Source organism: Melanotaenia boesemani, chromosome 6 (assembly GCF_017639745.1).
Source record: "Melanotaenia boesemani isolate fMelBoe1 chromosome 6, fMelBoe1.pri, whole genome shotgun sequence".
Taxonomy (NCBI): Eukaryota; Metazoa; Chordata; class Actinopteri; order Atheriniformes; family Melanotaeniidae; genus Melanotaenia; species Melanotaenia boesemani.
The window spans coordinates 9,517,003-9,540,892 of NC_055687.1; the positions used below are offsets into that span (position 1 = coordinate 9,517,003).

Sequence of the window (23,890 nt, forward strand, 5' to 3'; positions counted from 1 at the left end):
CATCACACCAGAAGTCTTAAAAGAGCAGATGAAAAGAGACAGCAGTCAGATCAGGACAGCACTACCTTTCAGGACCGTAGCCCACGGTGGCAGCTGACCTCACTTTTATTACTGCTGTCTCTCACTGATGATATCATCTACACCCATACTGAAAGACCCGGCAGCTTTTTAGTTCAGTTTATGTCGTTTTATGGCTGTAACATCCCTGTCTTTCCCAAGAAAAGTCAGTGGCCATGGGCATGTATACACCGAAGAGCAGTGAGGCTCCTTGCAGCTCATCAAAGGCTGTTGTGCATCATGGAACATGTAGGGAATAATGCAGGAGTCGGGCATCAAACAGAGAAATGGGGCATGAACAGAGAAAGCAGAAAGACAGAAATCCCAATGAAGAGGAGGATGAGGAAAAAGAGGATGACAGTGTCTCACAGCTCACTGGTCTGGAATCACGTAGACAATCAATTCCACCACTCAGTTTCAGGATGGCAGGTCCTGCTTCGGCAACAGTGCTGAATTACTTATTCAATTTTGTGAGTAACATTCATCTAATGATACAAATGTGAGATGATTATTGACATACAGCAGCATGACAATGACCAATCCAGGGCTTTATTCTTTAGGAGAACAATTATGAACTTTTAGTTGTAGAAATTCTGCAAAGAGCTCTCATGTGGAGCATTAGTGACAGCCAAACTAAGGCTATGTCCACATGGCACCGAAGCGGTTCAGGTGTGAAAACGGTGGCGAAAACTAGAAGAAAGGATTCAACATCCCCACGACACCGCTGTAGTACATACTACAAGGCTGTGGGGGGTGCTAAAGAGTAACACTCCAAAGCTAGAGCAAAACAACACATGTAAAGATAACGGCTCACATTGGAAGCAGAGAAGACAGCCGAGGATTAACTGCGAGGCAAAAGAGAAACATTTCTTTGGACTAATAAAGAAGTTGAGCTTCTTCTTGACTACAAAGCATAAAAACTTGAGGATGGGTGGACTGGGAATCGGCGCATGTTCGTCACATTTGACATCATATCCTCTAGTGGTGCGGTTATGCTGTCCATACAGTACCGCAGACGGTGAAAGACTCAAACTTTGGTACCTGGCTTTAGACATGGTCGGTTTCATGGAGGCTAATCCCTGGCTTCGTGGGGATGAAAGGGTGGTTTGCTGAAATTCTTTTGCGGTTTTACTTCAATCCGGCGTCGTGGAGACAGCACCTAAATCTAGTTCTAGCACATCCTTTACTTAAACTAAATGTTTTGCTGTTACCAATTATTTTCTTTTTTCTTTTTTTTTTTAATTTAGTTTTTATTTAAGAATGTTTTATGTAAACTTTACAAAGAAAAATAAAACAGACATTAATATGAACACAAAACAGGGGGTTTACCTAGGGTTCCATAAAAAAAATATATAAATAATAAAATAAAATCAAAATAATAAAGTCATAATAATCATGATAGTACAGACAATATAGAAAGTTATACAAATTCTGGACACCTTGACATAATGTATCTTTTCCATTTATCCCTGATCTTGTCAAATTTATCAGACTGAAATCTACTAGAGAATGTTATTCTTTCCAAAATGAATAATCAGTATACAATCTGGTGCCAGTCGTCCATAGCTGGGGCATTTGAGCTTAACCATTTACTTGCTTTTCGGGCCGCCAAACTTAAGTCATCAAGCAAGCATCTAGTCTCTCCGTCTGTGTCCACTGAGTGCAAAAGTCCACAAAAAAGTTCATCCCAGTTAAAAGGGATTTGTATGTCCAGAATCTCTTCCAACTCAGAGTGAATTATAGTCCAAAAGTTATTGATCAGAGGGCATGACAAAAACAGGTGGAGATGTTTTACTCCTTGAGCCTCACAGTTTCTCCAGCAGCTGGAGGAGCCTTAAAAATGTTTACAGTTACCAATTATTTTCAATAATTAAGACTCTAATGTCCAAATGCAAAAAACAATCTATAAATGTTGAGTAATTAATGGCAAATTCCTGTTTTTTTTTTTTTTTAAATAAGAATGCACATGATGAAGTTATCAGTCTGCTTCTCCGGTAGAATAAAGTTTTTTTTTTTTTTTTTTTAACACAATGACACTTCTTACAGCTTAAATAAAGCATTCATCAAACATCCCACTGCAGCTTAGTCCCAGATGGTCAAACATGACTAAAGCAGCATTTGGGTTAAAATAGTCTGTTTACTTTTCCAAACAATTTAACCAGGATTATAATTCCTTTAGGATTAAATTACACTTCTACATAGTTATACATGTTTTAATCTATGTTGTGAATTGTTTTATTACCTTTGAAATCTTTACTTCAACATTTATGGGAAACTGACTGTGCCTTGGTCTTACTTTTCCAAACTTGTTAGTTTTTGCCTAAATGCAGTCACTTCACATAATCTGAAAATATCTCAGTTATTACATAACTTCGTAAATAGCTTCGCTGATACATGTTCAGGCTTGTATCCGAGGTCACCAAGGACATCACTGGAGAAGTCAACCCACCTGCTGAGCTGACAGTTAATAACCGTTAGTGGACCATTCTGAACTAGACCCGGTATTAATCAGATTTAGTTGCCAATCTGAGAGATCCGATTCAATTTACTCTCCCAGGCGGTATGAAAGCATTGATAACTGTTGTCCACCTCAAAATACATGGTGCCTCAGTCTGTCAGAGCTTCAGCTGATTGTCTTTCAGCATGAGTCTGCCATGTCTGAATTGTGTGTTAAAGCATGGCCTGGATCTCTGTATAGATAATGTTGCCTTACAGCACTTAAAGAGGATAAGCTCTTATCTCCATCTAAATCTCCAGCAGTCAGAGGCAGCAGAGCCTCCCTATAAGTCCATCTAATTAGAGCTCAAATCATCCTTCAATCCTTTCCTTTCTTCCAACAGTGAAATCCGTTCAATAAAGATGGATTAAAGAGGCATTGTACTTAGGATGTCATTACTTCAGCTAACTATGGAACAGAAAACTATGATGCTCGGCCTTACTCAGTTCATATTCACTGTCAGAATAATTTGAAAATACATTTCACCTTGTCTTTGTGGACAGGGGTCCCCCCAAGTTTCTTGAGTCAAGAGTACTTGTGCAAGGTTCATTGTCACCCCAAAAATAAAAACCCTTCAAAGGAGAACATACAGTATTCATTTATCAAATCTCCCATCATTCCTGAGCTGCACCTTTCCACTCGTTTGCACTTTATGTTTTAAAAGACATGAATAAATTCAGACAAGGAGGGCAGTGGAGACAAAAGCAGGAAGCAGAAAACAACAGCTACTCTTTTTCCATAAGACTTACCACTGACTCTGCTTCTACAGTTCCTCTCATCATCCTCCTCCTCCTCCTCTCCTCCCTCTTCATCCTTCCACTAGCTTTGACAAAGCAGCTATAATAATAGGAAAGCGAGGGGACAAACGGTGCTATCCATAAAGAGGGCAGATACTGGTGTGAGTGTTCTGTTGAGCCTGGGTGGTGGTGTCATTAAGTGTGAGTGTGTGATAAATGCACTCTGCTTGTCGGATTTGAGATTCTCATTAGTCTGTGTTCAGGAGCAGACCTGAGGCCATTACTCTTGCAGCTGCCTTGACAACAAGCTGATTGTGTCTGTGTACAGGAGCAGAAAAAAAGCAGGTTTCTATTGTAATGCTTGTACATATAGAGACATTTTAAATGAAGCATTATGTCCTTTGGCAGCCAGAGTCGGAGGTCCTCCGTACTCAAGCAACAGCTAGTTAGCTTGACTGTATGACATGAATGTCTTAACTGGAACCATTAGTTATAATTCTTGTGGGGATTTTTTGACTGGTTAGAGGAATGGTAAATGGTAAATTTTATAGTGCTTTTTAACCTTGCCTTACCCCATTCACAAAAGCATTCATACAGCAAATTGTATTATATAGCTGCACTTGATATAAAAAGTCACAATGGTAAATGGTCTGTATTGCTATAGCGCTTTACTGTACCATGAATGATACCCAAAGTGCTTTACATTATACGTCACATTCACCCATTCACACACACATTCACAAACTCATGGCAGAAGCTGCCATGCTCATCAGGAGCAATTTGGGGTTTGGTGTCTTGCTCAGGGACACCTCTAATTTTCTTTTAGTTAAATCTAGTGACCTTTGGGGGCAATCGACACAACTGCCCTACTAGAAATATTCCTTATCATCCTTTATCTGCTTAACGAAAAGCTCGGCTGTTTTAAGGTTTGCAGCAAGAAGTTGAACATTTTCCATCAGAAGCAGGAAGACCGATGGGAGAGAAACAGGATCAACAAACTGATTATGACAGTTGGTTCTCTCATTGGCTGCAACCCAGACACTTAATAATGCTGGGATGGAGAGGAGGACTTTAAACAAGCTGTTTCCATCCTTCACATCCTCATCCTGGACCAACAACAGCGCTCCTTCTTTAACGGGTCAGTTTCATAAGAACAGATACAAGAAGTCTTTCCTGCTACTGGAAATAACTTCCGCTCATCACACCACCAGGTCCACCACTCATCAGGTCCAGCTGTCAGAACTCTGGAGTCTACACAGAACTCTGATTCTCTCTTTGCAGTTTGCTTATTTGAACGTTCTTTCATCCAGCTCACTCTTAATACGGTGTTAATGTGTATAATGATATATGATATTGGTAATTTGTTTTAGTGCCTCGTTACACATTTTCCCCCCTATTTTATATTTAGCACATCTGGATCAATGAAATATCCACCTACCTTTTGTTCCAGACAAGAGAGTGTGTCCAGTGCAACATCCTGCTTGCACTGTTGTAAACTTGCCACTGTTAATGTCTCATTGCTGGTAACTTTGGTTAAGAGCTGCTACAAACTACAACCACTGCACTGCAGTCCTGAATTTTCTAAAGATGTTGCAGAGGGCCAGCAGGTGAAAACAGAAACCATGATAGTGTGTTCCTAAAACATTTAACTGCCCTGTGACTCTGATCAGGTATAACATGGATTGTATATTGGATGATGCACAATTGAACCCATATAGTTTTCATGACTAATGTTTGATTAAAATAAAACTTCTAGTACAAACCTCTCAGTACACAACCAAAGTGGGTCCCTGTCATCTTAATTTGTTTTGAAAAACCATGCTGTAAATCATATCCAGACATCCCAACTTTTCAATGCTTTTTAAGGTTTTGCTCCTTGAATTCTCCTGGTGCATAACTGAGGTACATAACACTCAGAAAGACCAATATCTGGACAGATGTTGTCTGTGGACCAGAAATCATTTGGTAGGTCGCAGAAATACTATCCAGACCTAAATAATTTATTTTAAGATATTTATCTGTTATATTACCGATCCTAAAGCTTGTGGTGGCAGCCATGTTGAATATTTTACCCCTATGTATCACCAGTGACATAGATGCATATCTTTCAGTTTTCACCTTGTAACAATGTGGGATGCAATATCCCATCCAAAGTGCTGATGTCTCCTTTGCTCTAGACTACTTGTATATGCTGATTGCATCACAAGCTGCATGGTAAACAAAACATGCAGCAAGGCTGTTACGGCTGACAGCTCTACAGCCAAAAGGGACTGAAGCGCTGATTAACCTAAGGAGCTGCAGCCGTTCAAATTAAGACTGGCAGTACGGATCCCGCCTCCTCGATGCCGGATTGATGGAATGCTTCCGGGAACGCCGACCAATCCCTGGGGACATCCTCCGTTAAATCTGCACCTGCACCAGCAATCGGGGCAGATCGTGGACAGTGGGATGCAGTTTGCCAGCAACTGGACTGTGGGACAGTTTGCTTGTTTTGGAGTGATTTCGTGTCTTGTTGCGAGAAGGAATTTCGTATTTGGTGTTAAACTTCTAGTGGTTAAAGTCTATATAGTTCTGAGTTTTGCTTGAGATAAAAGGGCATTTTGGTTTGGTTTTGTATAACCACCTGTGTGCGTGTAACCCGTTACTTGGGACATTTTCTGTTTTGATTAGATAAATTGTAATTGTTAAACCCCCTAAGGGGGACTTTGTTTTGTTTAGTTTTGTAAATATTAGTAATTGGTAACCCATTTAGGGACACGTTTAGTTTGGTTTGTATTATATTTTGTTTATGTTTGGATAAGTTGACATTCGGATAACATTTATTTGTTTGTGAATCAGTTTGTTAAATTGTGACAAATAAATTGTGAACTTTTACTTTATCTGGTGTTCGACTCACTATGTTCTGTCCTCAGACCCCTAGACAAAGGAGGACGTAACAAGGGCTTCATTAAATTAAACTACTTATCAAGCTTTGTGTTTTCAGACAATTGCATAAATTCCAGAAATCATGAGTTAACTGAAAATCACATTACAACAATGTTTTCAGTCTTTAGCCAAATCTTTGTGTGATTATTATGTGCAGATGTGCTCCCGAGTGAACTGTGACTGCCGAGAGGTCTGAAACACAAAAACAATGATTCATCAGTGCAACATTTGTGCTGCTCATATTGACTTCTGAAACAGAGGTCACTTTGTATCTGTAAATGTATGGTTAATAATATATGTACCAATAAAACACATTCTTTTAACCACAGTATGCCATGTCAGATATTCAATATTGCGGGTCCTCTTGGCTGCATGAGTGGAAGGAGGAAGGCTTGCCCACTAGTCTAGTTTGCCTGCTTATGTCAGTTGCTGAAACAGTCGTCTGGACGTCTGGTACAATCAATACTCCGAGACAAGCATCTGCTCGGGTATGCTGTAACTGTACCTCTGTCCTCGCAGCCTTCTCAGGCGGTTCTGCAGACAGCTGTATGCTGCTGGCTCGGCAGTCAAGCTTATCGCAGAACAACACAGGAAATGTGATGCCACATAGAGTGGCCACTGACACTTTAATTTGTCTCTGCTGATATGGTTTGTCAAACTGTTCCTCGAGTTCATCGGCCACCTGGCCGTATTTGCTCACTCTGTAGATGACTTTTCAGCCCACTTGAGAAATCCACTGCCACAATGACCTTGATGCTCAATTGCTGCGTAGTTTTCATTATGTACAAGCCTCTGTGGAGCAGGTGCCATATTGTTCATCAGTTCAAGACTACGTGGTGGGTAGCTGGAAAAGAAATGTCATCCTTGTTCTATAATTGAGACGGCCACTTGGCTTAAAGGGCTGCAGAATCAGGAAAAAGAACTCAGCTAAGAAGAAAATACAAACATACAGGTAAATAAGAGACAGGAGTGCCAGAGGGAACTCTTGGCAACACTTACAAACATCTGCACATGCTAATTCAGATGCACTACATCCAGGGGGACAGCGATAGTATTTGCAGTTTGTAGTGAATACATCTGCAAAACTCTGGTGCTTACAATCACACAGTACCTTAAATTAACAAGTTCATTTGGCTTTTATTAAGAATTTGAAATGATCTACATGACCAAGATACTTTAGGATGCAACACTGAATCTAAATCACTAAACAGTCAGAGATATTAAACGATACAGAGCCTGAACTGAAAGCTGAAGCAACTATGAAAGTTATACAGTAAATTCCAATGTCAGTGGATTTAAATATGGCTGCAAATGAAGATCCTAATCTATACGAGTTACACAACAGTTTCCTGAAATAAATTTGCAACAGGCAGAGAGCAACAAAACAGACGCCTACTGGACTCTGACGTGTGTGTGACCAACAGTGTTTGCAATTCAGTCTGAAATAAACAAGTATTCATTGTACACTGTTAAACAATCTTAAAGGACTTTTTGTCTTGCCTTGAATGTTTTTTTTTTTTTACTTTATGATCTGTGATGTCTGTCATCCAAAATCCAAACAAATGTGTTTTCAAAGTGAATCACAAAAGAAAGTCAGATTTCCTTAAAGCAGACACAAATGAAGCTCAAAAACTAAAGCTGTAAATATATATAGCGTTTACAACCAAAGGCTATTGGGATGTCGAAAGTACATTGGGAATTAGTTGAACACATTCAGTCTGCTTACATGTCCACTATATCTTGACAGGAAACTAAAACTAGTAGTATTCACAAAAGAGGCATCTCTCTGCAAAGAGTAATGAGATGATTCACTTTTATCTCTCTGATTTCATCCCCTCACTTCCATCCAAGTGATTTGGTACTGCAGATGTCTTCTCAGTGCGCTTAAGCCCTTTGGCCATATGCTACTGCCACACAGACGGTGACACAAAGGGCTTTTAATCAGTCTTCTTGATGATGGAGCACATTCTGTCATTAAAAAACACAAAGCTTTGAAGTTGACTTGAGCCCTCCCGATTCCAAGTATTCCGACTGCAGCCAGGTCTGAAATTGCTACATCTATTGCTGCTTTGTAAAAGAAAGAAAAAATGTTCATCTCAGTTCATAGCTGTGTGAATTTCTGATCTTTTCAAGCTGGCTGAAATTCTGATACAGTTCACACAATGTATTTCTCACATTAGATGACTCAATCTCCTCAGTCTATCATTCAACAAATTTTCTGCTTTTGTCGCACTCAAACAAACACTCCGAGTGAGAAACATCTGAGAAATGCTGCAGAAAGTGAGTAATTAGCTGAGCTTATGCATGGCTTCTGTTAATAAAATACACCCTTAGAGTTTCATGATACAATTTAAAGTTTATCCCTGATAGATATGGTCTGTCCACCACGTCTGTTGAGCATGTGCAGTGCGAGAGTATCAGGCTGATAAGTAAAAATGGCCAAAAGCTGAAACACAGAGATCCCATCCCATTTCAAGCAGCTAGTTTGGATTCTAGCCAACTATCCAAACAGGTCCATTTTTATGTGCACAAGAGTTATCTGAAGGGTAAAAAAAACAGCACTTTAATAAGAACTTTACTTTAAATGAGTTAGTGTGGGCTTTGCCCTTAAAGTAAACATTATTCAACAGCATAGTGCATTACCATAATTCCAGTTTAACTCTAAAACAACTTACACTTCATGACCTTTTGTTGTTTTTCAAGACTAAAATATTTAACTGTTGACCTTTTGCTTATTTAAATCATAATAACAAACACGCTAGAGTCAAGCTTTGGAGGGCTGCCTGACTTTCACCTCAACATGAAGTAATCCTTCCGTTATTATCCAAATTTAGTAAGCATTTCCACCCAAGCACAGGGATGAAGCAACTCAGAGTTGTGTGAGCTGAGCTTTGCATAAAGCACCAATCCACAGCACCTGAATCCTGTTCATGACACAGATTTTTAAACTGAGTGGTATGCAGTCATGTTTGCTGACAAAGCTGAAGCAGTTTTGCTCTTTTGAAGCAATGTATTTTCCATTACAGGGAGATGATTTATTTAAACCCAGCTGCAGGTTTCTTCTTGAACTCCACCGTCTGGAAGCTTTTTGTTTCAGTGTGAATACAGAAAATGGGAACAGTAGTGTTGGTTATGGGGCGAAGGGCCTGTAGACCGTTTGTGCTGACAGTGAGAAAGCTGTTATCACAAACAGAGGGCTGTTTTCTCCGAACAGCTTGCCAGCTGAGCTTGAACACGCAAATGCATGTGTGTGTGTGTGCGTGTGTTTCTTGTAACAAACTGGCCTCTGCCCAGGATCTTTGGGTGTCTAATAGCGTGTGGACAACTCATAAAACACTGCATGCTGTTAAAGGTTTGGACTTGTCATTTTGTTGTGCTGGCTAGCTTAACTAGCTCTACTGAGCTGTATCACTCCAGCTTTCCCATGTGAGGATTGATACATGAATGTCAACAAAAAAAGTTGCTCTGAGATAAAAAATGTTGGTGTAAGAGGTGCGTTTCAGAGCCAAGTCGATATTATTCACTCTGTAATTATAAAGCAAATCCGCTTACTGTTGAGCAGAAGTCCAAATAGTGAACAGTAAAAGAAAAAATCATGAAAGGAAGGAAGTAATCTGAGAACTTTACACTTTGCTCTACAGATACCAGAGACTACAGACAGGCAGCGAATGCATCACAACTGCTGATCAATATCCCCTTCTTAGGGCTAGCAGATTCTCTGAATATTAAACAACCGTGGGAAAGTTATCCCGTCACGTTCCAGGAGAAGCCAGCAATTATCCCAACCTGCCTTCCACCCACAGACTGAACACAGGATTTTAATGAAAAGTAAAAACATTTAGGGCTAACTCAATTTGGAGACATAATACAGATTAGCAGATAGGCGATAATTCATGAGGATTACAGCTTCTACTGTTACAGGACTTATTTATTTGGCTACAATCAGAAAATGACTACAATTCAGAACTGAAAAACATTCAGAAAACACTTGATAATGTCCACAGGTAGATCAGTAATGTAACACGAATGATAATACTAAAGCAGAACTTAAATGAAAGCGACTTTTAGACTGCAGCCGTCATTAGGGTCAGGCAGTTATACATGAGACGAGAAGCACATGTGTCCATTGTTGCCACGTCTTCAGCCGTTGTGGTTGAAAGTCTGTGTGAACAGTCTCAGTTAAAAGGAGAGGCTTTGGAGATGAAGCTCAAGCACAGCAGAGAGGAAGGGGGAGGAGCCTATCAGTGGTAATGACAGGGTCGAACTTCTTCTTAAAGGCTGAATAATTAGGATTTTTTTTCCCTTAGAAATAATTTAAAATGTTCTCATTTGCTGCGAGAGACAAAAGGAAGCTTCCTTATAAACAATCCGTCTCCTACATCAACAATGTCTTTGTCAAGTTTTTCTCCTTCAAAATAAGAGTTCCGTGCCTGAATAACTTGGGTGCATTGTGTTGCTCTTTCCAACTTCCTGGTTCCTTAACCAATCATATGCGACTCCCCACGGTTGCCTAACAACAAGGGAGCATTCGGTATTTTATGTCAGCAAAAGAGCAGCAGTGTGCAGGAATGAAAGCCAGTAAAATAAACAGACCTGAAATAGTTTCAGAAAAACCTAAAAAGCCTCAGCATCCTGCTAAAAAAGCAAATTACCAAAACCGGAATAAAACAAGGATCAGTGTTGGAGAATCTTTTGCAAGGTGGAGAAGTCTGAGCTGGCAAATTAATTTATTAAGTGAGATGAAGGGAAACCTGCTGCTGTGTGGCGTTTGTTGATTAGTGTAGCTTTGTTTATACTCTATTTTATTCTAACATAAATTTGTGGGTAAAATTAGCTCTAGCATTGCAAAGCATAGCAACTTACTGTGTGTGTGAATCATCTTCTCTCATCATGATGTTTGCTGGTGCTATGTTCTCCGTCCTTCATAGACCGTATAAAAGAACCGTCCACTCACAAACTGGCAACCTACGTGAAAATCTCCGAGGGGGAGTAGGGGAGGGGGGAAGAACGCTCTCCGTGTTTTTCTCTTTCGACTGCAGTTCTGATTTGAAAGACTAGGTGTCAATCCTACTTATTTTTACTTTAAGGCCTGATTTCCCAAGTTGTGCTATAAGAGGTGTTAGCAATGTTCAAGTCAAATCTACGTCGGACAATGCTTTCTGAACAACTTAATCTGATTTCACACATGTACTTTGATCACACTGGTCCAAACTGTCTGCACATTCACCAAGTTTTTCATACTGAAACTGTTCTTGACGCAGTCTCATGTGATTTCAGCTAAACGTGGTGTGTTTTAAAATTCCTATTCCAAAAGGCTGTAAAGGAAAACTCAAACAGGAAGCAACTTCACATCCCAGAGACAAAGCCTAATGAGAAATGCCAGTTCTACCCATACAAACTATGATCTTACTTGAAGCCATGCTGCAGGGAAAATACCCACGAGGCTTTTAGTCAAGCTTCACCACAGCTTCATGGGTAAACTTTGTTAAAACAGCAGTTCTGTAAATAGAACAGTCTGTTGTCATGTATAGTATGGTAGAGATGTTGTATACCTATAGTACGCTGTATGCCAGGATCCCAGAGTCCCACCAGCCTACCATTAGCCTGAGCTCTGTCTCTTTGTCAAATCCCTCTGCATTCCTTTGCCTCTCTGAGTGAATCCAAGCAGAGACCCTCTGACAGTTAGCAAGCGCCTCAACTGCACACATCATTGATACTAATGGGGACAGAAGGCTGGTGCAGGGTGGCATGTGGATCACAGTTTGCTGGGGGGGGGCTGGGGGGTTGTGTGTGTACGAAGAAACCAAAGTCAGGATTACAAGTGGAGCATGTGTGGTTGCTCTACGGCACAGAGATCAATTCATGTTGCTGCAGCAAATAGCATGACAACCAGTCTCCTCCCCATCACCATCTGCCTCCTCTGTGCCAATTTGTCACAGCACATCCAAGTGTGGCCGTGCCCTCATTTAACATTGAACAAGAGCACGACTCAGGAAAAAAACAAGGAAGAAAGTGAAGGAGAATGTTAAGACACTGACAAAGAGTCAAGCCCTTCAGGTAAGCGGTGAGAGGCTAATCTGAGTTTATCAAAGGCCGAAAGTGAGGAAATATACTCAATAGGGCTGCAACTAATGACTATTCTGATGGTCCATTAGTCACTGACTATTAAAACCACTAGTCGACCAATTGGATTATATATCTCATAATTATTAAAGGCTCTTTTTTCACTTTCAGCTTTGAAATCTTGCATAAGGTTGTTATGTAAGTGTGACGTTCTTCCTCTTTAAATGTTCGAGCATTGCAGATGTACTTCCATGGTACGCAAGGTCCGCTTTACAAATCTCACATGTATTTACTTTATTTTGTAAGTTTAATGTGAAGTTATCCCAGACTTCTGACGTCCTCTACTGCCGTTTTGCTCCCCGGTCGGCCGCCATATTTTCCCCTGGTGGACTTTATTGCGCATATGCAACTCACGATGTCTCACTCTGTAGTTTTGGTTTTTTTTTTCTTTGCACATGTGCAACTCTCAGCAGAGATAGAGAAGAGGATTTCTCACTCTGTAGTTATTTTCTTTATTTTTTTGTTTCCCCGACAATAGTCGACGGGTAAATTCTATTGTCAACAATGTCGACTAATCGCTGCAGCCCTAATACTCAAGTGACTCAAGTATAAACCATATATGTGGAACACCCCAGGATTTAATCTGGACCAAGAGCCTCTTTTCTCCGTCACACCTTCACCATCTGATCTGTCAGGCAAAAACCGAAAGTTAGCTGCATTTCCAGTGTGGCACAGATTTAAAGAAGTCCTTCCTTCATCTGGCTGAAAAGAGAGGAGCAAAAACTGGGATCATGCAGAGATAATGTTTTATCAAACAAATTGGAAGCAATGTAAAACTGCATGATTGTTCTAGTTAAAGTCCTTTATTTAGCAAGCAATGATCAAAAAGCTCCTTTTTCAGAAAGTCCTGGTCCGGATGGCAAAAGGTTTGTTGTTTGTTTAGTTTTTTTTTTTTTGCTGTCTTTTTAAATAAATAAATAAAAATATGGCAAAAGGTTTATTCAAGAGAGTATTTCATTTATTCATACATTGAAAAAAATGATAACTTTAGTATAAAAAAAGAAGATAGGAGTATCAGTTAAAACCCGCCCATTTCTCTTCTAAATAAAACCATATGAGATGGTACCTTTAAACGTATGTAAAAAGCAGCGCTGGATTGCAAGATCAATACATAATGAGCACAAAGCTGTTTGCCAAGATCTCAATGTAACTCAGGAACATTTATAGGAACTCCAGTAGCAGATTTAGTACAGATCTGGTATCATACTGCCACTGTAAAAACAGTGGGAAGGAAGATTGTACAGTTTTCTTCCTGGAATCCAAAGATCACCACGTCATTTTTTTCTATAAATGGGAAAAAAAAAAATCCAGTTTAGCTCAATGTTTTTTTCTAACAGTCGACATGGACATTTTAAGGTAGCATTTCCACCAATCACATGCCCATATATTTATAAAAAGTGATCAAGTGTTATATCTACTCCATCTTTTTGTACAGTTATACAACATCTAGAGGAAAATGGGGAAAAAAAAAAAACATTTGTATTTCTTTACCGAGGTCATATAATGAAATCGAGCAGGTCTCAGAGTTTATCTTAAAGCATTTCCTTGTGCGGTTGGACACATGAAGACAAAGGGCAGAATTTTCTAACAGCTACTTCAGCTGGAAATACAACAGTCTTCTTTTCTCCTTTTTTTTGTAAAGCATGTGGGCCATGAACAAATGTTCATACATCCAAACTATGCTTCCCTCACAGTGACAAGAACATTGTGAAGGCATTCTTAAGCTAGTGGGTGACTAGATATGAATGCAATGCTCCTCAGTCTTTCTGCCTCCATCCAGCTCTCACATTTTTTGGCACGATAATACCTCTATTCAATACAGAGGTCTGATCATGTCTCACGCCTGTGCACCCGCACTGACTGCCATTCTGTCCCCATTTCACTCCCTTTGATATGTCTTTGTGTCATCAATAAAGACAGGCAGAAAAGAATGACATCAGGGCCCCTCATACAACCAGTATACCAATGATTCAGTTCAACACCTCATTCCTGTACACTCATACATCTAACCGAACCGGCATGTATTGTTTTGCTGCTGTCAGCAGAGTGCAATGCCAAAGTGGTGGGCTTCTATTCACTCCGATGCACAATGCTCTACGTTGGTCCTGTATCGCCAAAGGGGAGGGTATGAATAGTGAGAACAATAGCTCAAGGTAAGCATTTATTGGGTCATATCAATGAAAATAAGAGCACATGGGGGTAAAGCTAACCCTTGCAAAACAATGTCTGTATTACACAATCTTTCTACACGTTTGTGTGTGTGAAACAGAGCTTTGAAAGTTTTTTGCTTTTGAAAAATAAAATAAAAAAAAAAAAAAAAAAACAGAACAAAATAATGATCTGAACCAACTCCCACATAACACAGAGGATGCTAACTGCTCCCCGGTTACCCTCATTATTATGGCAAATTAGAGCCTCTCGGTGTGACAACTTGAAATCACAACAAAGCAAACATGTTATTGTTCTCTACAGCCATCGGCAATCAGCAGAATTGTGTGTAGTTTGAGGATTTGAGCAAATAGAGAACATTTAAGAAGAATATTCACCTACCATGCCACTCTTTTACACATTCAACATCGTTTGACCTATTGAGGAGGAGGGATACATCCTCAGTAGCAACTCACTGAAGTATCTGACATTTTGCCCACACGCAGAGAAAGATGTAAGCTGCACAGGATGTGAAGTCCCTTGAGGTAAACTGGTAATATTGAGCTATAATAGTAACTGATCCAAGTCTTAATTTGAACCTGATGGCAGTTGTTGGGCCGTTTGCCAGTGTAGCTACAGAGCTGTCATTCTCAATCAATAAACCTGTTTTAGGGGGATCTAGATGAGCCTCCGATGACTGGCTGTTTATTCAATGAAATATTCAACATAGCAGAGCAAGGACATGCAACTCAGTTTTTTTATGTGCTTTAGGTACTGTGTTTTTTTTTTTTTTACTTTTATTTGTTCATGAACAAGTTGCAGAGCTACAGAGTATTAAAGAGCACTGGAAAACTACCTACCTTAGTGCTTGAGCCCTGAGAAGTCCAGTGCTCAATGATGTTAAAAAAAACAAAACAAACTAAATTAAGGACATAAAGTATCTGTAAAAGTAAATATAAAAGAAGCACTTACAGTTTCGTCACATCCAACTGCACACCAATCTGTATTCCTCCTTTTTTTTCCCCGGGAAGCAACCTCAGCAGGGATGTAAAGGGAGCAGGGTTTTGAAGATGGACTGGTTGGTGGGCTGTTAGGGGTTAAAAGCCCCCTTTGAGGTTCTCCCTCTATGAGCGTTCAGTCTTCAAAAAACTTCCTGCAAGAGCAAATAGAAAACAACATGAGAATGGACAACACAATAGGAACAGCTGCACTGCAAACATACTCGCAAAAGAACCTCAGGGGTTTCTCTTTTGCTTAAACGGGGTCAGTGACCCACAGAGGCCCCATGGGTATCAGCTCTATGTCCTCTCAGAGTAATCTCCTCACTCACTGTGCTGTCATAACATCACAGCTAGCACAAGCAGAGACGTCATAAAGAGAGCCAGATGTGCTGAGCTGTGGTGGCTTTCAACGTGGTGATGACAGGGCCAAAAAGTCCAGGATAACTTCTGATTTTGGTCTTGTTTTACTTTGTTTTCTCTACAATGAAATTTTGTTCACTTCTTCATATACAACCTTGACCAAAATGAATAATGATAAATACAGAGAGGTCATGAGTTCATGATAATTCAGTTCCCATGTCCAAACCTCAGCCCACACTCTTTATGCGAGTACACAAATATGTCAGCAACTGTACTTCAGACTCAATGCACCAAGCAGTTTACCATGCCTACACTTTGGAACTTTACACCAAACCTGCTTTGTAACTAGATATCTGCAAGTAATATTATGCAGAAAGAAGAACTGATGTACCTGCTGCTGCAAAAAAAAAAATAAAATAAAAATGCTGCTCACAACAAAATCAGCTTGGTAAGTGTAGGTGTGCAGGTGAACTCTGACCTGTCCTCACTACATCAAAGACATCTAATATTCCCCAGCATCACCTATGTAGAAATATTTTCTAGCTAGCTATTTAACATCTTTCTTCTCATTTTGGTCTTCTCAGCTATTGAAAACCTTTTATTTCCCTGATCTCATCTCTGTTCTCAAAAGACTCATTTATGTAGCACAGTTGGAGTTTTAACCAGCACCACTCAGTTGTAAGCTCGCCCAATGCACTGTCATCTTTCACCCAGAGCCCCCCACAGACACACCACAATCACACTGAGGAGCCTTAATGACTAATGAACTTCCTGTAAATCCATGACTGAAAATTCAGCACTCTCCAAACATACACAACAGCAGTCTACAATGATTAGTGATGACTAATGACAAGTGTTGTATAGATTTCCCGTAACCAAGCTTACATTTGTATATGACATTTATATACCTACACCCATGAGGTACTCAAGAGGGGACATGGGGGGTGTCATGACCGCAGAGCAATGCCTCACATCCTCAGCCATGGATAAAAGATGTCCACTGACTCACATAGCACAGTAGATGAGCTGCTGTCTAAATCCCTTCTGAATGAGTCCGCTGACTGCAGCTGCTGTGAGCTCAACACCACTGCTCACTCCCATCATAGCACCATAAAGCCACTGAAGGACTGTAAATACTTAACAGCCCCAGCTCTCTGGAAATTAAACAGAGCCATATGACAGCTTCAACATGCCGTCTTGTGGTGACTTAACCTGTGAGGCGTTAAGATGAGGGAGTGTGGTATTGCACTCTGGCTAGTGTAGATGTTATGGCCACTGTGCCAAGTTACACGGCATGTTAGTCACGGGAAGTGGCCTGGTGGCATTAAGTATGATGTCATCTTAAAGAAAAAAAAAAAAAAAAAGAAAGGCCATTTACACACAACCCCTGACCACTCACTTCCACCAATCACTCACTCTGTAGTCAAGCAGCACATGTTGATCTGGTTCATATCATTACAATCAACAGATCTAAATATCACAAAGCTAATAGTAACTAAAGTAGAGTGGGAAGTAGAGCCTTCAGTTATTAGGCCCCTCTCTTGTGGAACCTGGTCCCAATTTGAATTTAGGAAGTAAACACCCTCTTTATCTGCCTCCCACCCACCCTTTTTGATAAAACTGAAGCAGGATTTAAACTTGCACAGTGTATGATGGAGCAGACATAGCTGACGGTGGTAAAAATGTGCTCTCAAACTCGAGCAAAGAATACAGTATCGTGTTGAAGTTTCTCTTCTAGTTTCCCCGCATTAACCAATAGATGAGCGAGTTTTCTTCTTTGTTGTTTGTCTTATCCTTCAGTAATTATTGATGCAGCGCTGCCTCTTATCGAGGATGGGAAAATGATATTAAAAAGGTCTGGTTTGTTTTGGGTAGTGCAGTGTGAAAGTCAACTTGGAGCAGCTCAGTGTTGCAGCCTTTATGTAACCAAGTCCCCAATCATACCGAGTCCTCCCATTCTCCCCTCTTAACTCTTTCTATTTGTGAATATTGGCGCATATTTTCATACCCATCATCCTATTTAATGACCACTTCTGGTATTAAAGGAAGCATATACATTTATTATCTACTCTTGAGTTTTAGTTGTCTCGTATAACTTTTTAAGTATTGCTGCAGATCATTTTAATAATCTCTGCATTAATTCATGTAGTCTTCTGGTCAAGACAAACTAAAACTAAATGCTGATTTTTTTGCTCAGCTAACATCCAAAATTGTTATTTCTATAGCATCTATGTGAGGAGTATCACAAATGTACAAAACAATGTAAATTAGCAGCACCTAAGAGACTTTTGACATGATATGAATATATTTTGTCTAGAGGAGCTGATTCTGATTGTCTAGTCCTGATAACTCCACAAAGACTGCTTGTCCTCAAAAACAACATGCAGACTAGATAATCTACATGATTAACAGCTGCTGGCACAGAGGTAGATAAATTGGGGTCAGCAGATTCAGCTAAAGAGGACACAACATGAAGATAGCCCTGTTGAATGGTCTGCTCAGCCGATCCCCACCCCAGCCTAAACCTAGCAGGGTCCAATATTGATTATATCAAATGAGATCAGCTGGTAGGGCTCTGTAACTTCAGCTGCTAGAGCTATTAGGAAAGGTGCTCATATAATGCATGGGAAACGAAGGATAATGTTGCCAAGATTGTTTCATTGCCACGCTGCAATCACTGTGCCCCGGTGTTTGTGCCATACTATAATTTCTAATCCCATTTTCTAGATATAGTCCCACAGAGGGGCCTGCTTATTCTGCCATAATAGTTTTGAAGTAAGCCCCATTTACCTAATGAGGTTTTCAGGGCCCTATATTCCCATTAACATCACTCAAACAATCCTTCTCCTACCTCCAACATGGTTCCTAAACCTCCCTGCAGACTCCACACACCACCAGGCAAATATCTCACTTTTTCCAACTGTTTAAATTTCTCCTGAGCAAAGTTGGCAAAATCCATCCTGTACCAAAATGACTCTAAATCCCACTAAACAGATTCATAGAATGACACACACCTCATTCCCATCTCCACTCACACACAACTCTGGATATTTCCCGATGGTCCTTGCAGTGCTTACTGGGTTGTGGTGGTGATCAATGGCCCCTGACCGTGGGCATCAGGGGGGTCCTGGGCTTCAGGAACCAAGGTATTAATAATGTAAGGTCCGACCTGTCATACCCTCCATTAGCGCAGAGGAGGCAGGAGGCTCAATGGCTGATTGATTACTAATTAGATTAATTGCAGTCTTTTAGAAAAGGAGGAGAATGTAATAGACTAGAACGCTGAACTGTGTGAGAATAGAGGAGCATTGTCGGCTAAGAAATATCCATCAAAACTGCTAAAAGTGGCTCTTCCGGTCAGGAATACATCCTTCTACTCTGAAATAAGTGCACAACTCAACATAGCCCACGTCTGTAATAAACAAGAATTCAGGCCAAGTCTAACCAACTACCAATTACTGAAAAAATGTCCAACAAATTGCTCAATGCTCTGTGGGCCTGTTTCTACAATGCCTTCGCCAAAAGAAAACAGCTCAGCTGCATTGACCACATCGCTAACTGAAGACGACACTGGACTTACTTGTTGGCGTTTTCGTTTCAGGCAATTTCCTTCTTTCGATTCCCACATTAGTCTATTGTTAGCATCGCTATCTAGAAAACAAAGCGCGTAGAGATGTGTGGAGGCTCAGCTCTAATTAATCTCCCTACTGTCATCTAGAGAAAACTCATAAAGCCCACATCAAAGCTGTGGAACAAAGATTTGGTCTAAGTGATGCAGAATGGGGTTGAGCAACATAGTTGTGGGTTGAAGTAACCATATTATATAAATTACACTAATGCTTTTAAAAGAGCAACTTTCCTTTATTGAACTGATGCAAAGCATTAACCTCCACTAAAGCAGCTTCATGTCTGCAGTCATTAGCATTACAAGTGGAGACCATCTAAAAAGGAAAGATGGTAAATGAATCTCCAGAAGTACCCATTTGTTAACATTTTGCTACTTGTGAAGGATGGCTTTGAACCTGTTGGTCAGCTGGAGGCTTCCTGTGTTGCCCATGATGGACTAGAAGCCTGTCTGGGGTTTACCTACAACACCAGTGGAGCGGTACTGAGGAAGACCCTGTTGGGATACTTGATCCTAAGTCAAAAATCCTGCAATACAAAGATGTTCTTCATGCACAAACTTAAGCACAGAGTTGGGAAAATGTCACACAAGCTATTTCTGCCAAACAATGAAAATGTTTGGTGGCAACGTGTGTGTGTCTTTGCACATTACTTTACTCTGCAGACGAGTGAGCATTCCTAGGGAGAACCTTCAGTCCTGTTTAGCCTGTTTTGTTGGCATTAATGCTTCTATTTCTGAGAATCATGGGTAATGATGACCTACATTTGATACTACACATAGGATGTTAAACTTCAACTGATTCAGTGTCAGAGACATTTTTCCAAAAGAAAACACAGAGGAAGTTTGGGACTTCTTTTTTTTAAACTGAAATTGGCCACACACTCAGTTTCTTCCATTCAGCTGTATTAGGCCCCATTCCAAATCCTCCCCTTGGCCTACCTCTCCGTTTTGCATTGCAAAGGTGCCCCTTTTCTTTTCTTTCAAGGAGCAGTGATCCTCCACCCCTTGAACCAGGGCATTGGAGCCCATATGAATAGCTAAACGACCATAAGTCATTTATCCCTAAAAGAGAAGGGACACCTAATTGATGCAAAATTTAGGGGTGGGGCCAAATGGTAGGGTCAAGGACTGAGCCTAAGACAAAAGCCTATAAAAGGATACCTCAACCTTTTTTTTTCCCCCAGCATCCCTTTACCATTTCAACATCTCTAAACAAAAATAAAACACTTGCCATTTGAAAAAATTTGAATGAGATAAATCTAAACAGGACAGAACTTTAAGCTTATTGAAAGTTCCACTTGGTTTTAATTACTAATGTTAAGAAAAAAATGTTAAAAAAAACTTCAGTTGCATTCAATGCTTGAAATAGTTAGAAAACAATTTCAATTTAGACCTTAAAGTCCATGTAATTCAAGCCAACAGTCAACATCACTTCTGTCAAAGTAATGAGAAACGGCAAAGCAGACATAGTAAGCCTAAGTTTCAGAGTACACGACTAACTGGCACATTTGTGTGGCTGCACTTAATGCACAGCCACATTCAACATAAGCAGACCAGCACTTCGATGGGATAATGTATTCCAAAAAAAGAGCAGCTTCATTTGTCTCAGACTGCCCTCCACCAAGAGACGATGACTCGCATTCTGCTCTGCAGTTCTTACAAACCCTCGGGAAGAGGAATCCCAGCATGCATCATAGCATTAACTGCAATAAAGTACCATTTTTAACTTGAGGAAAAAAAAACATTTATTTTCCAGAACCCCTTAGAAGACATGTTATTCCTTTAAAATTCCAGGAAATCCTATTGAACTGGCATCTGTCACCCATAACCATCATGACATCATCAGCTACTGGACAAATTATGTACTTTACCAACAAAGAGTGCTTTTCTGGTCCTCTTATTTCATGTCATGAATTATAAAGAGATTCATCTTTATCAGCATGTTTGACAGTGTGAGGGTCTTCACGCTTTCTTGTCACAAATGAGTTCTTGAGTGGTTGTCAGCATGAAGTGGAATGTTAGACCTATTAATTATTCCACTCCTCTACCCTGCTGGGAGGCAGTTCTGAGACAGTCCTTCAGTCTTTACTGACAAGTTTGACTCCTGCTCGACTCCTGCCGTAACAGTAAATGTGTAAAGATGGAGCTTTGTTGGGCTGCCATCTCTGGAATCTGTTGGCACATCATCCCAAAGGACAGTGTGGCCAACACATTCATCTTCCATCCAAAAAATGTCAAGAGTTGCCGCTGACCTTCTAAACATCTCCAAAAAACAATACTGATTCTGTGGAAGAAGGAATTATACAGTATGTACTTATTCATAAACATTTGCCAGAATTGGTTGAATTTTATTCTTATTGGTTGGAAAAAGAGCAAACCAGCTTCTCAGCAGAATTTTAGCCTGTTGGTTTAGGACCTTCAACCACGACCTACAGTATATCTACACTGTGATGTCTGTTGAGTAATTTATTTATTTTTTTTTTCTGTCTTATTCGTTGTGTACTGGCTCTCCTTCTTTTCTCCTTCCTTAAACCCAAGGCTACTTCCCGTCTCCTCCTCCTCCCTGCCTCTGTGGCTTTCTGCAGTGACAACACGCTGTGCTAATTGAAAGCGACCCTGACTCGTCCTTTCTCCAAACCACTCCGGCTGATGCCCCGTTGTTTTCCTCTCCGCCGGTGGTTGACAACTGGCCTTTCAGCTGGGATGCTCTGCTGTGTGAACTCCGGCCTCTCTGTGGCGGCCTCTCACCCCCTTCCCTCTGTAAACACAGGGCCAGGTCCAGAGTAGGAAGAAACTGCAGACTTGCACCTTTTCTCACTGCAGTGTGGTTCAAACGGGAATAACATGTTGTGCTGGGAAGAACTGTTCCAGGATAAATGGGAAAAGTCCTCAAAACTACTTCATTCAAGCACAACTGATCCACCATAGTGTTTAAACATGTAATATTCAAGAAAGATGCCAACTAGCCCGAGCCAACCCTCTTTGTACATCATCTTCCTTTATAAACAAACACTATGTAAATTAGCTATAGCTGCTACACAGTCAACATTATAAGATTATCCTTGTTCTTCATTCTTTTACCAAAAAGTAGTGATATTCCACTGAAACATGCAGCTTTTTCTTGCATTGTTTTACCAAAGATGGACTCCTTCTACTAACATCACTGAATAGGGCTGGGGTCTGTAATGTAATAGCCAAGCAGCATGCTCATAAATCACCTGATGGGGCTGAATGCCACATGCACTGACATTCCCAATCAGCAAACTTGTGTCTTTATTAAAGAGCACATTACACTGAAACACGAACCTCCGAACCCCCTTAAAGCATATTTATGAAGACACAATTATATAATGACAATATATAGAAATAATTCTCTGAACTGTTATGCACAGACTTTTGTTTTGTTTGGTTATTTTTCCCTGTACATTCTTCCATTATCCTTGACAGCTAAATCGGAAAATGTGAACAGTAAATGTCATGTAGGCTGACAAAAATAGTAATAAACTGTTATGAGGGATCAGAAGGTCATAAATGCAAAGAGCGAGGGAAAAATATCCACTTAATATTTTGTGCAAGACCTTTTCAGATGCTAAAAGCTTCCACTTTACCTGGCACATGGTTTATTTATGTTATTAAAGTGCTCCGCCCCAACTCAAAGTGAAACTAACATCTAATAGTTTGTTTCTTTTACAAAATAAAGAGGAACATTTATTTAATGTGCTTTTGCAGCATCAACAGTAACTATGGAGTAGTTTGCGAGATAAACCAAAAGAAAATATGCGACTGAACTCAACTATCATTCAACAAAACTGAATTTTGTGTATAATATTGCATTTAATTAGCTGTTTCCATAATCCTCATCTTTTTAAGTCCATCATAGCTCATGTCAAGCCAAAGGAGCACTTCTTATCAACTTCTGCAAGGTTTCTTTGCTCAAGCACATGATAAACGCATGTGATGAATGAGCCTTCTTGAAGGAATCCAAGAATCTCTGACTGCTCTCAAAGTTATGCACTTATTTGTGCCAGCTAAATGCGCCTGAGGTTTTGCAGGCTTCTTCCAGTGCATCATGCAAATTATGAACAGGGGAAAAACAGCAAACTTCATTCTCCACTTGGTGGTTGCAAACACAAGACGTATCTACCAGTAAACACCAGCAGGCAGAATACATCTCACTGCTTAGAGGCTGAAATGTAAACAGATCACTAACTTGCAGAATAGAAGTAGCAAGATGCTAGAAATAAAACACTAAAAATGGGGACTGAACAAAGGTGTGAATCAGGGTTGTTCGCTGGAGGTTTTTCTGTCTGCAGACTCCTCTGGTTGTAATCTCACACATTCTCAGAGGACTTTCCCACAAAGCTGAAGATGTAAAATGAGCAAGAAAAATGTCTAAATTCAGACGTTTTTCCTTGTG

The 23,890-nt window shown here is 40.2% G+C and overlaps 1 protein-coding gene across 4 annotated transcripts in view; it reads right to left on the minus strand.

Moving 5' to 3' along the window:
* Positions 1–23,890, minus strand: part of sema6e (sema domain, transmembrane domain (TM), and cytoplasmic domain, (semaphorin) 6E) — a 156,382-nt gene that overhangs the window by 74,476 nt on the left and 58,016 nt on the right. For all 4 annotated transcript variants that reach the window (XM_041988107.1, XM_041988106.1, XM_041988103.1 and 1 more), the window contains one exon: positions 15,460–15,640. The gene's annotated coding sequence lies outside the window, so the exon portion shown is untranslated. The remainder of the gene's footprint in view (positions 1–15,459; positions 15,641–23,890) is intronic.